Raw genomic sequence first — 19,976 nt, 5'->3', positions numbered from 1 at the left:
AATCATCAATGAAGGTGATGAAATACACGTGTTGGTTACGAGTCCTAACACTCAGGGGACAACATACATTAGTATCTATAAGGTCAAGCATGCTTGTACATCTTTCAGGCATACTGTTAAATGACCGTTTGGTCATCTTACCTCGAAGGCAAGGCTCACAAGTGGGAAGATCTTCTATGGCTAGAAAATCCAAAGGACCATCCTTTACCAGCCTTGTGATTCGGTCAATACCGATATGGCCAAGTCGGTAATTCCACATGCACGTGGGACTAACTATATCACGAGTCCTTTTCTTAGGGATTTTGACCGACGTAGTTTCAGTTAAGTTAGTTTCTAGAGAAGGATGTAGAACAAAGAGAACATTCTCTAGTTCCCCGCATGCGATGAATATATTGTAACTTTTAATAGTAGTCATATTACTAAAACAGACAGTATATTCATCAACACACAGTTTAGAAACAGAAATCAAATTTCTTAATAAGTTTTGTACATAAAGAGATTCCTTAAGTACAAGTATTCCTTCTCCAAAGACTAATTCTATGGTTCCTATCGCCATAGCTGCAACACTTGCATAAGTCCCAAAGTATAGTGTCACTTCCCCTTCACTCAGCCTTCTGTTTACTTTGAACCCCATCAGTGAATTACACGCATGAGTTGAAGCCCTGGAGTCAACACACCAAGACACATAAGCAACTAATAGATTAGTCTCTATGACACAAGTTTCGAAATTCCTCTTCTAGTGGCTGGCCTACTTGCAAAAGTGATAAGCATCGGATGCCTTGTCTTTCTTTTGTTTCTTAGATTTAGTGGCCTTTTTCTGGGGATTCCTCTTTGCCCTCCTCTTCTTGCCAGATTTGCTAGCTTCAACAAGCATGGCTATCGGCTCATCCTTCCTAATCAGTTTCTCAGCTCGTTGCAATAGGTTGCTGAGCTCTTGAACGCTGACATTCAGCTTGTTCATATTGTAGTTTATTATGAACGGATTGAAGGATGGAGGCAAGGAGTTAAGAATGGCGTCTATCTGTGTGACCAGATCTAGCCCGGACCCAAGGGCCTCCAGCTCGTTTATGTAACCCATCATCCGGAGACAATGGTCATGAACTTGTTGCCCCTTGGTCATCTGCATAGTCATGAACTGCTTCAGGACCTTTTGGCGAGTAGAACGGTTCTTCTCTTCGTACATAGTTTTTAGACTATCGAATATGTCTTTGGCGAGTTCAATCTGATCGAACTTCCATTGTATCGGATTATCTAAAGAGGCTATGATATAGCAGCGGGCTAGGGAGATTTTCTCCCCCCACTCTTGGTATTCCCTCTTGCGGGCTTCTGAAGCCCTATCTCCTAGACGATCTAGGGCAGGATTCTTTGCCACTTTATCCAACTTTTCTAAAGTCATGACTAGCATAAGGTTTCTGTACCAGTCGGCATACTTTAGGCCCTTAAGCTTATTATCGTCGAGAAGCTTTGCAAATTGACCGTTTTCCATTTTCTGGTAAAACAACAAAATGTTAGTCCACAACCTTAGTTTGATTCATGTTACCTACATAGATATGGCTTTTAGTCTATATTCCATTTCCATTTGTTCATCTCTGAGATTTTCCTCCAATCTCAGTGACGGAGATGGTGAAATGTCTTTGGAAATGTGGGAAATCACATAGGGTGCATGGAGCCAACTGTTTCAGCTGCATAATCCCACCACCTTTCTGTGAAGGATCACATCCACTCATCGTATGAGTTTTCCCTTTGGCCTCTGTTAGACAAGGTTCATAGCCATTTTAGGGTAAACCTTTCTGTCCAGTGAGTGCTCACCCATCATATTCAGGTCACACCGAGGTACCGTGAGAGAGTTCCCATTTTTTGGTGAAGCCCCTCCCACTTCGGTCTATGACGCCCCTATCATCTTATGAAACACTCTTACAAATCCAATAGCAAATGGATAGCCCAATTTTATGGTGCGTTTCCTCGTTACTAAAGGACCCATCATCGTGCTAATGACGGAAGGCCTTTAGAGAGTTCATCACATGAATCTCCATATCACATGCACTCATATTTGCTAGAGGGAACAAAAAATTACGCCCTAGTTAATTTAGGTCAAACCAAAGTGGCTCCCACTGACTTTCATAAAGTCAGATTTCTAGTGGCCCAATTTAGCTAGGGTTTCCGCACGCGACCCCTTTCAGGCTTGTGGGGCCCACCACGAAGGGAGGGGTCATCCAATGACCGCAAGGGACACCATGGCAATGATGTGTATTCAGCCATGGTGTGCGTAAGAGCCACTATCGCATCATCATGGGTCGAGTGCTTATGGCCCATGGTCGCAGCACACCAAACATCCACACATCACATGAAATTGAAGAATTGATCCAATCAATCACTTGTTGTAAAGCCCATTAACAAACCCATCAAAAGTCCATAATATTAACAATTAACTTTATCTAGGTATATGGGTTGAATAGCAGTTAGCAGTTCGGCCTATATAGCTTTCACACAAAAGTGGGCTTTTGCAGTTTTAACTCTTTAAAACTTGGCTTCACAAGTTGGGCCGAATTAATTCTTGCAATTAAACATCAGTTTCAGACCTGAAAGTGGGAAAATCAGGACTGAAAACAGTCTCCTTCGAACCCTAGATTCGGTCCAAACAGTTTTGGTCCAATTTGGTCCGAAATGGTCCAAAACTAATTTTCAATTCATGAATCAATTCAAGAAAGATCTGAAATTAATAATTCTAATTATAGACAATCACAAATCAGACAAGAGACTGTTCGTACCAAATCCACCTGCAAAATAGAGGTTAGAACGTAGGGTTGCAGTTTCATAAACTGCAAAACACACATTATGACAGCGACATCTGCGAACCTCCAGCACAGCCGCCAACATCAATCAAGAAATAAAAAAAAAACAGAAAACCTAATTTCTATTAATTAATTACAACTTGATTGAATCCTATACATTCAGTCTAGAAAAAAAATTATTTATAGACCTAATGAATAGAAACTGCAAAAAGAATGCATAGACATTCTGTGCTGAATCTGCATCTTGATCTCTAGGTACGAACAGCCCAAGAAATCAAGAAATAAATAAAGAACAATTCTAAATAAAATTCAGATCAATCGCCCCACATCCAGAAACAAATTTTCTAGAAATAAAACATACTGCACAAATCCGGGTAGAACACCATCTGCCCATTTGCGCAGGTTCAGATCTGATTTTATTTGATTCAAGATTCAAACCTGTGGCTCTGATACCACTAAAAGAATGGTAAGATCCATCATATGGATGCCAAAAAGGTTGTGGAATGGGTGGGCGAATTTCAAAAATTTTTTGCCATTCTTCCAACTGGGAATCATATTCCCTGAATTTAGAATACAGTATTCAAGGATCTAACTTGAATCAAAACCGAACCAGATCTGAGCCACATGAGAAGGGAAGGGATATTCCTGATCTGAAGAAGCAGTATCTCCCAACATTGGTGTTCATGCCCAAAGAAAAGATCCTAGAACTGCTCCCACTGAAGATGACATAGTGATGAGGGAACAGAACCAGCAGTGTTCATCCCACGAACCAGGTTCTTGTCAAGAACTCGATGGAAGCAGAGAGCACCACACAAGATCAAGAACTTTTCTTGATCTTCCATCAAAGAGAACTCGATCAGGCAGTAGATGGCGGTGGCTGCTGGAGGAGAAGACTAGAGAAGAAGATGGCAAACTGCTTTTTCTTCTCTAGAGTTTCTTAGATTCTATCTCAAGAAGCAAAGTGTGTTCTACGAATTCCCTATGCAACGAATTCTTGTAATTTGACTTAAGGTTTTCTCCTCCTTTCTTTGTGATTAAGAAACCTCCTTATCTCATTAGGAGTTATCCTAATCCAAATCTGTATTTGGATAAGTAGTCTTCTTAATCCTATCTGCAGATTAGATCATCCCACTCATGATCTTATTAGGAGATTACCAAATTCAAATCCTAATTTGAATTTGGTCTCCATGAGAGGATGGGATTAAGACCCAATCCTTTTGGCTTAACCTAATCTCAGATCCGCCCCTTTAAGTGACTAATCAAATCAGCCCAATTCGAAATGGGCTTTAGGCCCAATATGTATTAAGTGATCAATAGGCTTCCAAACTACTGTCCAATTGGGCTTCTTTGTATGGATGGGACCCAAGCATTGATCTACACATCAGCCACATGGGTTCAGCCCAGCCTTTACATGGCCTAGCCAAATTCATTGGAAAACCCAATGAACCCCTTGAGCCCATCACATGGACTCTATGGGCCCAACACTTACACTAGCGGGTCCCTGGGTCAAGCCATCTTATAAAAACCCAAGGACTGTGAGCAAATGCAAGATTAGCCCATCAGATATAACCCTAAATGGCCTTACACTCAACCTCTCAGCCCATAATGATCAAACACTACCCGACAAGAGAGGACCTCTCCCTTGGCTGCAAGGGAACTATGTTGCACTCTCCTCTACTATGGATCCCGGGAATAAAAACCATTTGCAAACATTTTGAAACCGTACATATCTATATATCTTATACATAAATTTTGCAAAACAAAATTCCAACGATTGAAATCAACTACCGGCAGTTTGGTTTCCATCAGAGAGAGTGCATCCCCGATCATTACCTTTGTCCGACAAAGGGACTGATCTTGTCACTATGATCACCCACTCAGATGAATTCTCAGATTGTCCCAACATACCTAGGTTTTGACCCCCGCTAAGGATCTCACTGATTGGCATATCAAAGACAGCACAATCTGACACCCAGTGCAGTATCATAATTGAGTCTAGGGGTTAGGTGTAACTTTCCAGTTTTACCCATCAATCTCCAAGGTCTAGGGCAATACTGGAAATCTGGTCCGGTTCAAAGATTCAAGTAATCCTACACTGCATGTGCTTTGGGTCTCACCCTGGCAACTGAGACAGGCCACCCCAACACTTGGTAGCACACCAGTGTCAGCCTTGGCAGGATAAATCTCCCCAGACTTATCCAATGGCTATGAAACATACCACACAACATGAATCAAACATGCACTTTATTAATTTACACTAAATGTCAAAAGTACATCAAAACTGATTGGAGCTAAGGGCATACAAAACTGTCTAACAACTCCCACTTGCTCTTGGGTCCAATCTGGTACAAGCCGGAGTCCCATGCTTTCCATGTGTTTCTCAAACACTTTTTGTGTAAGTGGCTTAGTCAATGGGTTTGCCACATTATCTACTGATGCTACCTTCTTAATCAGGACGTCCCCTCTGCCAACAATCTCTCGTAGTACATGGTACTTCCTCTCGATGTGCTTTGACTTCGAGTGGGCTCGAGGCTCCTTAGCTTGAACGATCACTCCATTGTTGTCACACAACAACGGGATGGGCGATGTGCTGGATGGAACCACTTCTAATTCGTGAATGAACTTTTTCATCCACATGGTTTCTTTGGCAGCTTCACTTGTGGCAATGTACTCGGCTTCGGTCGTGGACCCCTGTTTGCTACTTTTCCAGCAAACAACACACGATCCTATCATGAAAGCATACCCAGATGTAGACTTTCTATCATCTGGATTTGACTGAAAATTGGCATCAGTGTACCCCAGAATTTGTAGTGAACTTCCATCGAACACCAGACAAAACTCTTTTGTCCTTTGAAGGTACTTGAGTATGTTCTTCACAGCAGTCCAATGCTCCTACCCTGGGTTGGCCTGGAACCTGCTTACCACACTCGCCGCCTGAGCAATGTCAAGGTGAGTGCATAGCATGGCATACATGACGCTCCCTACGGCTGAGGCATAGGGAACGTCTTTCATGCCCTCAATCTCATAGAAGTCTTGGGAGACATCTTCCTGGAGAGAGTAACTCCATGCCTGAAAGGAACGTTTCCTTTCTTGGAGTTCTCCATGCTGTAGCTTTTCACAATTTTGTCAATGTAAGCAGCCTGGGATAATCCAATTATCCACTTCGATCTATATAGAGTCGAAGACCCAGTATCTAGGAGGCTTCTCGAAGATCTTTCATGGAGAATTGCTGCGAAAGCTACACCTTGACCGAAGTCAACATTCCTACATCATTCCCAATGAGTAGGATATCATCCACATACAACACCAAGAAGGTGACCTTATCCCCACTAGACTTCCTGTAAACGCAGGGCTCATCCGGATTCTGCTCAAAGTCAAACGATTTGACTGCAGAGTCAAAATGGATGTTCCAACTCCTTGAAGCTTTCTTAAGTCCATATATGGAAGTTGGACTTGTCTGCACTTGTTCTTTTAATGAGCGTAGGACAACCCCAAATCTTCAAGTGTCTGACACTTGGTTTCTTTCTAGTCCAAAGTTCGTATGGAGTTTCGGAACCGATTTGGTTGGAACCTGATTCAGAACGTAGATTGCAGTCTCTAATGCATATCCCTTAAAGGATGTGCATAATTCCGAGTGTGTGAGAAGTGACCGGACCATGTCTAACAATGTCCATTTCCTCCTCTTTGAAACACCGTTAAGCTGTGGTGTGGCAGGAGGAGCTAACAGTGATATTATCCCGTTGGCCTTCAAGTAGTCCCTGAATTTGTCAGAGAGATACTCGCCACCTCGATCTGATCGAAGGGCGTTAATTTCTCTCCCTAACTGTTTCTTGACTTTTTGTCTGAACTCCTTTAACTTTTCTAAGGATTCGGACTTCTGTCTCATTAGGTACATGTAACCATATTGTGAGTAATCATTGGTGAAGGTGATGAAATACACGTGTTGGTTACGTGTCCTAACACTCAGGGGACCACATACATCAGTATGTATAAGGTCAAGCATGCCTGTACATCTTTCAAGCTTACCGTTAAATTGTCGTTTTGTCATCTTACCTCAGTGGCAAGGCTCACAAGTGGGAAGATCTTCTACGGGTAGAAAATCCAAAGGACCATCCTTTACCAGTCTTGTAATCCGGTCAATACCGATATGGCCAAGTCGGTAATGCCACAGGCACATGGGACTAACTATATCACAAGTCCTTTTCTTGGGGATTTTGACCGACGTAGTTTCGGTTAAGTTAGTTTCTAGAGAAGGATGTAGAACATAGAGACCGTTCTCCAGTTTCCTGCATGCGATGAATTTATTGTTCCTTTTAATAGTAATAATATTACTAAAACAGACAGTATGTCCATCAGCACACAGTTAAGAAACAAAAATCAAATTTCTTCTTAAATTTTGTACATAAAGACAATCCTTAAGTACAAGTATTCTTGTGGGCTTCTGAAGCCCTGTCTCCTGGACGATTCGGTGTAGGATTCTTTGCCACTTTATCCAACTTTTCTGAAGTCAGGACTAGCATATGGTTTTTGTACCAGTCGGCATAGTTTGGGCCCTTAAGCTTATTATCGTCGAGAAGCTTTGCAAATTGACCGTTTGCCATTTTCTGGCAAAACAACAAAACGTTAGTCCACAACCTTAGTTTGATTCATGTTACCTACATAGATATGGCTTTTAATCTATGTTCCATTTCCATTTGTTCATCTCTGAGATTTCCCTCCTATCTCTGTGACGGAGACGGTGAAATGTCTCTGGAATTGTGGGAAATCACAAAGGGTGCGTGGAGCCAACTGTTTCAGCTGCATAACCCCACCACCTTTCTGTGACGGATCATATCCACTCATCGTATGAATTTCCCTTTGGCTTTTGTCAGACAAGGTTCATAGCCATTTTAGGGTAAACCTTTCTGTCCAATGAGTGCTCACCCATCATATTCTGGTTATGCCAAGGTACCGTGAGAGAGGTCCCATTTTTTGGTGAAGCCCCTCCCGCATCAATCTATGACGCCCCTATCATCTTATGAAACACTCTAATAGACCCAACAACAAATGGATAGCCTAATTTTATGGTGTGTTTCCTCATTACTGAATGACCCATCATCGTGCTAATGATGGAAGGCCTTTAGAGAGTCCATCATATGGATCTCCCTATCACATGCACTCATATTACCGGAGGGAACAAGTGATTATGCCCTAGTTAATTTAGGTCAAACCAAAGTGGCTCCCACTGACTTTCATAAAGTCAGATTTCTGGTGGCCCAATTCGGCTAGGTTTTCCACACGTGTCCCTTTTTAGGGTTGTGGGGCCCACCATGAAAAGAAGGAGTTATCCAATGACCGTAAGGGACACCATGGCAATGATGTGCATTCAGCCATGGTGTGTGCAAGAGCCACTAATGTATCAGCATGGGCCAAGTGCTTATGGCCCAGGGTCGCAACACATCAAACATCCACACATCGCATGTAATGGAAGAATTGATCCAATCAATTACAGGTTGGGCCGAATTGGTTCTTGCAATTAAAGATTAGTTTCAGACCTGAAAGTGGGAGAAATCAGGGCTGAGAACAGCTCCATTCGAACCCTAGATTCGGTCCAAACAGCTTTGGTCCAATCTGGTCCGAAACGATCCAAAACCAATTTTAATTCAAGAAACAATTCAAGAAAGATCTGAAATTAATATTTCTGATTTTAGACAATCACAAACCAGATATGGACTGTTCGTACCACCTACAAAATAGAGGTTAGTAATCAAGGGTTGTAGTTTCATAAACTGCAAAACGCAGAATGCGATATCACGATCTGCAAATCTCCAGCGCTGCTCCCATCTTCAATCAAGAAATAAAAAAATTATAGAAACCTAATTTCTATTAATTAATTACATTCTTGATTGAACCCTATACATTCAGTCTAGAAAAATAAAAAAAAAATATTTTACAGACTGAATAGAATAGAAACTGCAAAAAGATTGCGCAGACTATCTACGCCAAATCTGCACTTCGATCTCCATGTACGAACAGCCCATTTAAATCAATAAATAAATTAAGAACAATTCCAAATAAATTTCAGATTTAACAAAAATTAATTTCAGATCAATCGCCCATATCCAGAAACAATTTCTTGGAATAAAAGCAACAATCTGCACAAATCCAGGTAGAACAGCTTCTGCCCAATTGCGCAGGTTCAGATCTGATTTTCTTGGTTCATGATTCGAACCTCTGGCTCGGATACCACTGAAAGGAGGGAAAGATCCATCGTATGGATGCCAAGAATGCAGCGGAATAGGGTGGGCGGATTTCAAAAAATTTCTCTCCTCCCTTCCAACTGGGAATCATATTCCCTGATTTTAGAATTCGATATTCAAGGTTCTAATCGAACCAAAACCGAACCAGATCTGAACCAAAGAGAAAGGGAAGGGTTATACTTGATACGAAGAGTCGGTATCTCCCAACGTTGGTGTTCACGCCCAGAGAATACTCCCAAGATCTGCTCCCATTGAAGATGACGCAGTGATATTGAAGCAGAACCAGTAGTGTTCGTCCTACGAACCAAATTCTTCACAAGAATTCGATGGAAGTGAAGAGCACCGTACACAACCAGCCTTTCAGCAAAGACTGATATCGAGAACACCTTCTTGATCTTTCACTCTCAGAAAGATCGAACCAGGCAGTGAATGGCGGCGGCAGCTAGAGGAGAACTCTAGAGATGAAGTTAGCGTATTTGCTTTTCTTCTCTCTAGAGTTTATGAGATCCTATCTCAAATTGCAGGAGGAGTTTCTTCTAAAACCCTTGGTTCGAATTCTTGTAATTCAAGACTAGGGTTTCTCCTTTTTCTTAGTGATTAAGAAACCTCCTAATCCTATTAGGAGTTATCCCAATCCAAATCAGTATTTGGATAGGGAATTATCTTAATCTCATCTGTAGATTAGGTCAGCTTACTCCTGATTTTATCAGGAGGTTACCAGATTCAAATCTTTATTTGAATTTGGTCTCCAAGAGTGGATAGGGTCAAGACCCAATCCTTTGGCTTGCCCAAATCTTAGATCCGCCCCTTTAAATGGGAAATTAAATCAGCCAGTTCGAAATGGGTTTTATGCCCAATAAGTATTAAGTGCTCAACATGCTTCAAAACTGCTGCCCAGTTGGTCTTGTTTGTATGGCATGGGACCCAAGCATTGATCTACACATCAGCCACATGGGTTCGTCCCAGCCTTTGTTACAAGTTCTAGCCGAATTCACTAGAAAGTCCAGTGAATCCCTTGAGCCCATCTCATGGACTCTATGGGCCCAACACTTACACTAAGTGGTCCCTGGGTCAAGCCATCATATAAAAACCCAAAGACTGTGGGCAGATGCAGGATTAGCCCATTAGGTGTAACCCAAAATGGTCTTGCACTTAACCTCTTAGCCCATAATGATCAAACACTGCCCGACAAGAGAGGACCTCTCCCTCGGCTACAAGGAACAATGTTGCACTCTCTGCTCACATGGATCCCGAGATTTAAAACCATTTGCAAACATTTTGAAACAATACATATCTATATATCTTATATATAAATTTTGCAAAACAAAATTCCAACGATTGAAATCAACTGCCAGCAGTTTGGTTTCCATCAGAGAGAGTGCATCCCCGATCATTACCTTTGTATGACAAAGGGGCTGATCCTATCACTATGATCACCCACTCAAATGAATTCTGAGACTGTCCCAACATACCCAGGTTTTGACCCCCGCTAAGGATCTCACTGATTGGTATATCAAAGATAGCCCAATCCGATGTTAGATAGTTGTATGCCCTTAGCTCCAATCAGAATGATGTACATTATGAATTTATTGTAAATGAATAAAGTACATATTTGATTCATGTTCCTGTGGTGTGTTTCTATATAATACCCTTAAATTGGACACTTATGAGACTCATGTTAGAATAAAATGTTCACAGCCATTGGATAAGTCTGGGGAGATTTATCCTACCAAGGCTGACACTGGTGTGCTACCAAATGTTGGGGTGGCCTGTCTCTGCCACCAGGGTGAGATCCAAGGCGCATGCAGTGTAGGATTAATGGAATCTTTGAACCGGACCAGATTTCCAGTATTGCCCTGGACCTTGGAGATTGATGGGAAAAACTAGAAAGTTACACATGACCGCTAGAATCGATTATGATACTGCACTTGGTGTCGGATTGGGCTATCTTTGATATGGCAATCAGTGAGATCATTAGCAGGGGTCAAAACCTGGGTATGTTGGGACAGTTTGAAAATTCATGTGAGTGGGTGATCATAGTGACAGGATCAGCCCCTTTGTTGGACAAAGGTAATGATCGGGGATGCACTCTCTCTGATGGAAACCAAGACTGCCGGTAGCCGATTTCAATCGTTGAGATTTGTTTTGCAAAATATATTTTCTATGAGATATAAAAGTATATATATTACGGTTTCTAATTGTTTGCAAAAGGTTTTAATTTCTGGGATCCATGTGAGTAGAGAGTGCAGCATTGTTCCTTGCAGCCGAGGGAGAGGTCCTCTCATGTCGGGCAGTGTATGATCATTATGGGCTGAGAGGTTAAGTGTAAGACCATTGAGGGTAATACCTGATGGGCTAATTTTGCATCTGCCCACAATCCCTGTGTTTTACATGGTTGCTTGGCCCAGGGACCACTTAGGGTAAGTGTTGGGCCCATAGAGCCCATGTGATGCGTTTCAGGGGGTGCACGGTCCATAACAGTGTATTCGGCTAGGCCTTGTATTAAAGGCTGGGCTGAACCCATGTGGCTGATGTGTAGATCAATGTTTGGGTCCCACTTCATAGAAGGAAGCCCAACTGGGCAGCAGTTTGGAAGGCTAAGTGAGCACATAACCTTATTGGGCTTAAAGCCCATTTCGAACTGGGCTGATTTGATCAGTTAAATAAGGGGCGAATTATGAGATTAGAATAGCAGATAGGATTGGGTCTTAACCCTATCCACTCAGAGAGTCCAGATCTAAATGTGATTCAGATCTGGAAACCTCCTAATAGGTTTAGGAGGGGGCTGATCTAATCTACAGATAAGATAGGGGTTTACCCTTATCACTTAAGGGGAATTCTAATCCAAATATGATTTGGATCAGCAACTCCTAATGGGATTAGGATCTGATCCCTTAAAGTTCATAAAAGGAGGAGGGTGTGGCAGCCTTTAGAAGACACATCTTCACATCCTCTTCAGAGCTGAAATCATAGAAGAAAGAATTCAGCACCTCTACGCAAATTCTTTCTTCCCACCTCCTTCCTGCCGCCGCCACATCTGCCAGTTTGATCTCCTCTTGTCAGTAAGAGTGATCAAGATTGGATCTTGATATTTGTCCTTTGTGAAAAGGCTGATTGGAAGTAGTGCTCACGTGCCATCCAGCTGATTCTTGCGAAGGATCCGGTTCTTGTAAAGAACGCTGCTGACTGTGCTCCATCCTGCACTGCGCCATCTTCAGTGGGAGCAGTTTTTGGTTCCTTCCTTGGGTGTGAACACCTCCATTGGGAGATACTATTTCTCTGTATCAGGTATATCCCTTTCCTACTTCTTTTGTTCAGATCTTGTTCGGTTCATGGTTCAAGATTGGTCCTTGAAAATATGATTTTCTAAAATAGGGAATACGATTCCCAATAGGATGGAGAGAAATTTTTTGAAATCCGCCCATTCTATTCAGCAAGATTCAGGCGTCCATACGATGGATATCTCATCCCTTCATCCGACACCTAGTGAAGCATCATAATCGAGTCTAGGAGTCAGGTGTAACTTTCCAGTTTTGCCCATCAATCTCCAAGGTCAAGGGCAATACTGGAAATCTGGTCCGGTTCAAAGACTCAAGGTATCCTACACTGCATGTGCCTTGAGCCTCACCCTGGCAGTTGAGACAGGCCACCCCAACACTTGGCAGCACAACCGTGTCAGCCTTGGCAGGATAAAATCTCCCCAGACTTATCCAACGACTGTGAACATTCTAAACTAACATGAGTCTCATTAAGTATCTAGATTAAGGGTCTTACACAGAAACATACCACACAACATGAATCAAACATGCACTTTATTCATTTACACTAAATGTCAAAAGTACATCAAATCTGATTGGAGCTAAGGGCATACAAAACTGTCTAATAGATGGATCTCTCATCCCTTCACTTAGTGCTCCTTTCATAAACTGTGGCATCACTGGAGTCACCTTTGATTGGGCACTAGTGGATCTTAGAGCCAGTATAACTCCGCTTCCATCAATTTATGATAGGTTTAGGATTAGTTAGTTAAAATCAACCACGATAATTCTACAGCTCACAGATCGGTTAATCAACACTCCTCGAAATGTAGCCAGCAAATTCAATAGTAGGACGGAGCATAAAATGCACCTACTGGCCGAGTGATCCAAAAGTGAGATAGAGCATAAAATGCACTCACTCCCGATAAAAAGAAAAAAAAAAGGAAAAGAAAAATAAAAAGAATAAAAAGAAAGGTTTTCCCTGATTTACTATCTGGCTTGTAGTATCAAAAATTGGATTGACTGATGAATGAGTCGTGTATGACTTGGTTGTGTTGATTTAACGGTTTGGTAGAATTAAATAAAAATCAATCCATGGTCGTGGTTAGGCTTTCCACAGCCCTAGCTACAAATAGATTAGTTCATGATAAAGGAAATTAAACAAGCAAGGTATAAGAAAGAACTTATGATGTCGCCCCTTGAGGTTGAGATCGATGAACTTCTTCTCCTTGCCGTTGCCTTCCTCCTTTTCTCCTCCTACGTTGCCGACTGCCTTCTTGAAGGCTGAAGCTCTCTTGGAGGATTTCTCCTTGGTTGTTCCAGAGATTAATTGATGCCTGGTGCTACTCTGCCCCCCTCTTTATATAGCTTTAGGAGGAGGGGTTGTTTCCAACTCCTTTTTGGAGATCTTTCTCAAAAATAGAAAGTCCTAATTCCTAATGATTAGTTTAGATCTAATCCTATCCTATTTCTTATCTGGTAATCTCAATCTCCTTTTTTTAGAATTACATCAGAAAATTAAATCTGATAGGACTCTTTGCAGTTTCCTTATTCTTGTATTCGTATTGGGCTTCTTCAACGAATTGGGCTGCTGCTGCGAACTGGGTTTCCCTACGAGTTTGCTCAGACTTCGGGCCCAACTTTTACTTTGATTTAATCCGAATTTATCAAAACTCAAAACATGAAAGTTGTAAAGTTCTTCCTTATCTTTCAAATGCATCTTGAATCATCTCAATCGGAGTCTGGATAGGAGAGTTATGCCCAGATTACTACGTGGCGCCGAAACTATGCAAAATTACCCGATTAGCCTTGTTTTTCTCCTGACGCCTTCTTTCATGCCCTGAATTGAAATATAAGAATAATGAGTCCAATTAAGTACTAACTAAGTATAAAAGACTGAATATTTAAGTGTAAGACCATTGAGGATAATACCTGATGGGCTAATCTTGCATCTGCCCACAGTCCCTGGGTGTTACAAGGTGGCTTGGCCCAGGGACCACTTAGTGTAAGTGTTGGGCCCATAGAGCCCATTTGATGGGTTTCAGGGGGTGCACTGTCATTAACAGTGTATTCGGCCCGGCCTTGTAACAAAGGCTGGGCCGAACCCATGTGGCTGATGTGTAGATCAATGCTTGGGTCCCACGCCATACAAGGAAGCCCAACTGGGCAGCAATTTGGAAGCCTTTTGAGTACATAACCTTAAATGGGCCTTAAGCCCATTTCGAACTGGGCTGATTTGATCAGTCATTTAAAGGGGGCGAATTCTAAAGAGGGTCAGCTGAAAGGATTGGGCTTAGACCCTATCCACTCAGAGAGTCCAAGATCTAAATGGGATTTAGATCTGGAAACCTCCTAATTAGATTAGGAGACAGCTGATCTTATCTGCAGATAAGATAAGGGTTATCCCTTATCACTAAGGGACTTCTAACCCAAATATGATTTGGATTAGCAGCTCCTAATCTGATTAGGAGCTGATCCCTTTTGAGATTATAAAAGGGGAAGGGGGCGGCAGCCTACTACACAACAACATCCATAGCATTCTTCTCTTTGAAGAAAGAGAGATTGAGAGATTTGCTGCATATTGCGAATTCTCTCCTGCCGCCACCTTCCTGCTTTTGCCATTCCTTCAGTTTGATCTCCAGTTCTTGGGAGCAATCAAGATTGGATCTTGATTTCAATCTTTTGTGAAAAGATTGGTTGGAGCTGTACTCAAGTCGTCCAGTTGATCCTTACGAAGGATCAAGTTCTTTTGAAGAACGTTGCTGATTCTGCTCCACCCTGCACTGCGCCATCTTCAGTGGGAGCAGATTTTGGATCCTTCCTTGGGCGTGAACACCTCCATTGGGAGATAGTATTTCTCCGTATCAGGTATAATCCTCTCCCACTCCTTTTGGTTCAGATCTGGTTCAGTTTATGGTTCAAGATTGATCCTTGAAAATATGATTTTCTAAATGGGGAATACGATTCCCAGTTGAAGGGAGAGATAAAATTTTTGAAATTCGCCCCTTATTCCGCAATCTTTGGACGTCCATAGGATGGATCTCTCATCCCTTCAGTGGTATCAGAGCCATGGTTCAAATCTTGAACCAGTTTGTTTCAGATCTGAACCTGCGCAATTGGGCAGAAGGTGTTCTACCCAATTTGCGCAGATATGGGTTTTGGGAAATTTGTTCCCAAAATTAATGGGCGAATAATCTGAAATTAATTTTATATAAATCTGATTATTATTTAGAATTGTTCTTTATGATTTTCTTGATTTATGGGTTGTTCGTACAAGAGGAGATTGAAATCTTGGTTTGCGCAGGGAACCTGCAAGATTTGCAGTTTCTTGATTTATTTATTACATTTGGTCTGTAAATAATTTTTTTTATTTTCTAGACTCAATGTATAGGTATTCGATCTGATGTAATTATTAATAGAAATAGGATTTCTATTTATTTTAATATTGGATCGAAGATGGCGGTGCAGAAAGGGAGATTTCGCAGAGAAGAAGATTTCGCAGATGGTAGAATCGCTATCTGCGATTTGCAGTTTGTGAAACTACATTCTGTGATCTAACCTCTGTTTTGCAGGATGGATTGTGCGAACAGCCCTGATTTACTGATTGTTGTTTTTCTTTTATCAGTAATTAATTTCAGATTATTTTCTTGAATTAAAGATTTAATTAAAGATCAAACCCTAGACCCATTCGAACCAAGATTGGTTCAAACTGTTTGGACCGAATCTAGGGTTTAATCAAGGCTGAAAGTCAGCCCTAATTTTCCCACTGATGGGCCTAAGGACTGATATTTAATTAAATGGTTAATTCGGCCCAACCTGTAAAAGCCCAGTTTTAAATAGTTAAAACTGCTAAAAGCCCACTTAACACATAAAGCTATATGGGTTGAACCGTTCGGCCCATATACCTAGATAATATTAATGGTTAATATTGTGGATTTAAAATGGGCTTCAAATGGGCTTTACAGATAATTAATTGATTGGATCAATTTATCCCTGCATGTGATGTATGGATGTGTGATGTGCTGCGTACATGGGCCATAAGTACTTGGCCCATGCTCAATCGACAGTGGCTCTTTCGCACACCATGGCTGAATGCACATCATTGTCATGGTGTCCCTTTTGGTCATTGGATGACCTCCCTCAATGGTGGGCCCCCACACCTCAACATGAGGTCTCGTGCGGAACCCTAGCCGATTCAGGCCCACCAAAATCTGGCTTTATGAAAGTCAGTGGGAGCCACTTTGGTTTGACCTAAAGATACAACTAGGGCGTAATTATCTGTTCCCTCCAGATAATATGAGTGCATGTGATAGGGAGATTCATATGATGAACTCTCTAAAGGCCTTCCATCATTAGCACGAAGATGGGTCCTTCAGTAATGAGGAAACGCACCAGAAAATGGGCTATCCATTTGCGGTTGGGCTTGTCTAAGTGTTTCATAAGATGATAGGGGCGTCATAGACCGATGTGGGAGGGGCTTCACCAGAAAATGGGAACTCTCTCATGGTACCTTGGCATTCACGAATATGATGGGTAAGCACTCACTGGACAGAAAGGTTTACCTGAAAACGGCTCTGAACCTTGTCTGACAGAGGCCAAAGGGAAAACTCATATGATGAGTGGATATGATCCTTCACAGAAAGGTGGTGGGGTTATGCAGCTGAAACAGTTGGCTTCATGCACCCTATGTGATTTCCCACATTTCCAGAGACAACCCGTAGTCTCCGTCACTGAGAAAGGAGGGAAATCTTAGAGACGAATAAATGGAAATGGATCGTAGATTAAAATCCATATCTATGAAATGAACATGAATCAAATTAGGTCGTGGACTGATGTTTGCTCTTTTATCAAAAAATGGCAAACGGATCATTTGCAAAGCTACTTGATGACAACAAGTTGAAGGGCCCAAACTATGCTGACTGGTATAGGAACCTTATGTTGGTCTTAACCTCTGAGAAATTGGACAAGGTAGCAAAGAATCCTACCCCGGATCGTCCGGGAGATAGGGCTCCTGAGGCCCGAAGAAGAGAATACCAAGAATGGGAGGAGAAAAACTCCCTTGCCCGCTGCTATATCATTGCCTCCTTAGACAATCCAATTCAGAGGCAGTTCGATCAGATCGAACTTGCTAAGGACGTATTGGACAGTCTTAGGACATTGTACGAAGAGCAGAATCGTTCTACTCGGCAGAAGGTCTTGAAACAGTTCATGACCGCGCAGATGTCCAAGGGCCAACAAGTTCACGACCATTGTCTCCGGATGATGGGGTATATCAACGAACTAGAGGCTCTTGGATCCGGGCTGGATCTGGTGACTCAGATCGATGCTATTCTCAACTCTCTGCCTCCATCCTTTAATCCATTCATCATGAACTACAACATGAACAAGCTGAACGTCAGCTTACAGGAACTCAGTAATATGTTGTAGAGGGCCGAAGAATTGATTAAAAAGGATGAGCCCATTGCCATGCTTGTTGAAACTGGCAAATCGGGCAAGAAAAGGAAGGCGAAGAGAAAGCCCCAGAAAAGGGCTGCCAAACCCAAGAAACAGAGGAAGGACAAGGCATCAGATGCCTGTCATTTTTGCAAAAAGACCGGCCACTGGAAAAGGAATTGTCCTGCCTACCTGGAATCAAAGAAAGGTAACTTCGAAACTTGTGTTATAGAAACCAATTTGTTGGTAGCTTCTGCGTCCTGGTGTATTGACTCCGGGGCTTCAACTCATGCGTGTAACTCACTGCAGGGGTTCCAGGTAAGCAGAAGGCTGAGTGAAGGAGAAGTAACACTCTACTTAGGGACTACTGCAACTGTTGCAGCCACGGCCATAGGAACCGTGGAATTATGTTTCAAAGAAGGAATAATTGTACTAAAAGATTGTCTTTATGTACAAAATTTAAGAAGAAATTTGATTTCTGTCTCAAAACTGTGTGCAGATGGTTATTCTGTCTTCTTTAGTAATACGATTACTATTAAAAGAAACAACAGATTCATCGCATACGGGGAACTGGAGAACGGTCTCTATGTTCTACATCCTTCTCTAGAAACTAACATAACCGAAACTACGTCGGTTGAAAACCCAAAGAAGAGAGCCCGTGATACAGTTAATCCCACGTGTCTGTGGCATTACCAACTTGGCCACATCGGTGTTGACCGAATCACAAGGTTGGTAAAGGATGGTCCTTTGGATTTTCTAGCTGTAGAAGATCTTCCCACCTGTGAACCTTGCCTACAAGGCAAGATGACGAAACGGCCATTTGACGGTAAGCCTGAAAGATGTACAGGCACACTTGACCTAATACATACTGATGTATGTGGTCCCCAGAGTGTTAGGACATGAAATCAACACGTGTATTTCATCACCTTCACAGATGATTTTTCACGATATGGTTACGTGTACCTAATGAGACACAAGTCTGAATCCTTTGAAAAGTTCAAAGAGTTTAGACAAGAGGTCGAGAAACAGTTAGGGAGAGAAATTAAAGCCCTTCGGTCCGATCGAGGTGGCGAATATCTCTCTGACGAATTCAGGGACTACTTAAAGGACAATGGGATAGTATCACAATTAGCTCCTCCTGCTACACTACAACTTAACGGTGTTTCAGAGAGGAGGAATAGGACCTTATTAGATATGGTCCGGTCGCTTCTCATACACTCAGAGTTACCCACATCCTTTTGGGGTTACGCATTAGAGACTGCGATTTACGTGCTGAATCGGGTTCCAACCAAATCGGTTCCGAATACTCCATATGAACTTTGGACCAGAAAGAAACCAAGTGTCAGACACTTGAAGATTTGGGGTTGTCCAGCACACGTTAAAAGAACGAGTGCAGACAAGTTGGAATCTAAGACCAGCCGTTGCCTATTTGTAGGCTACCCAAAAGGCTCTGTAGGTTACCTTTTCTATGACCCAAGTGAGCAGAAAGTGTTCTGCAGTCGAAATGCGCAATTCTTGGAAACCGACTATATCCTGGACACCCATCATCAGGAAGTTGTTCTTGATGAGGAGAGCTCAGGAGCAGTGGGAGATATCCCACAAGTTCCAGGTAGTGACCAACTTAGAAGATCCACTCGGGCATCCAGGCCACCAGTCCGTTATGGTTATGACTAGGATAGTTACCTGGTGGAAACCTTGACTAGTGAGGAGGATCCCGTGACTTACGCGGAAGCTATGTTGGACATAGATTCGCAGATGTGGGTGGAGGCCATGAGAGCGGAGATGGACTCAATGGAGACCAATGGAGTCTGGACTCTAGTAGATCCGCCCTCCGGGGTAAAGGCAATCAGTTGCAAATGGATTTACAAGAGGAAGAAGGGCCCCGATGGTAAAGTTGAGACCTTCAAGGCTCGTCTGGTGGCGAAAGGGTACACTCAGAAAGAGGGCATCGATTATGAGGAAACCTTTTCGCCTGTGGCCATGCTTAAATCCATTAGGATCCTGCTAGCTGTAGCAGTATACCATGATTATGAGATTTGGCAGATGGATGTCAAAACTGCATTCCTGAATGGAGATCTTACTGAAGATATCAATATGCAGCAGCCGCAAGGCTTCATTGCTGCAGGTCAGGAAAACATGGTATGTAAACTTAACAGATCCATTTATGGGCTTAAGCAAGCTTCTAGAAGTTGGAACATCCATTTTAACTCTACTGTCAAATCGTTTGACTTCGAGCAGAATCCGGATGAACCCTG

Source organism: Nelumbo nucifera, chromosome 4, assembly GCF_055504915.1.
Source record: "Nelumbo nucifera cultivar China Antique chromosome 4, China Antique-T2T, whole genome shotgun sequence".
NCBI lineage: Eukaryota > Viridiplantae > Streptophyta > Magnoliopsida > Proteales > Nelumbonaceae > Nelumbo > Nelumbo nucifera.
This window is presented reverse-complemented; position numbering follows the sequence as displayed.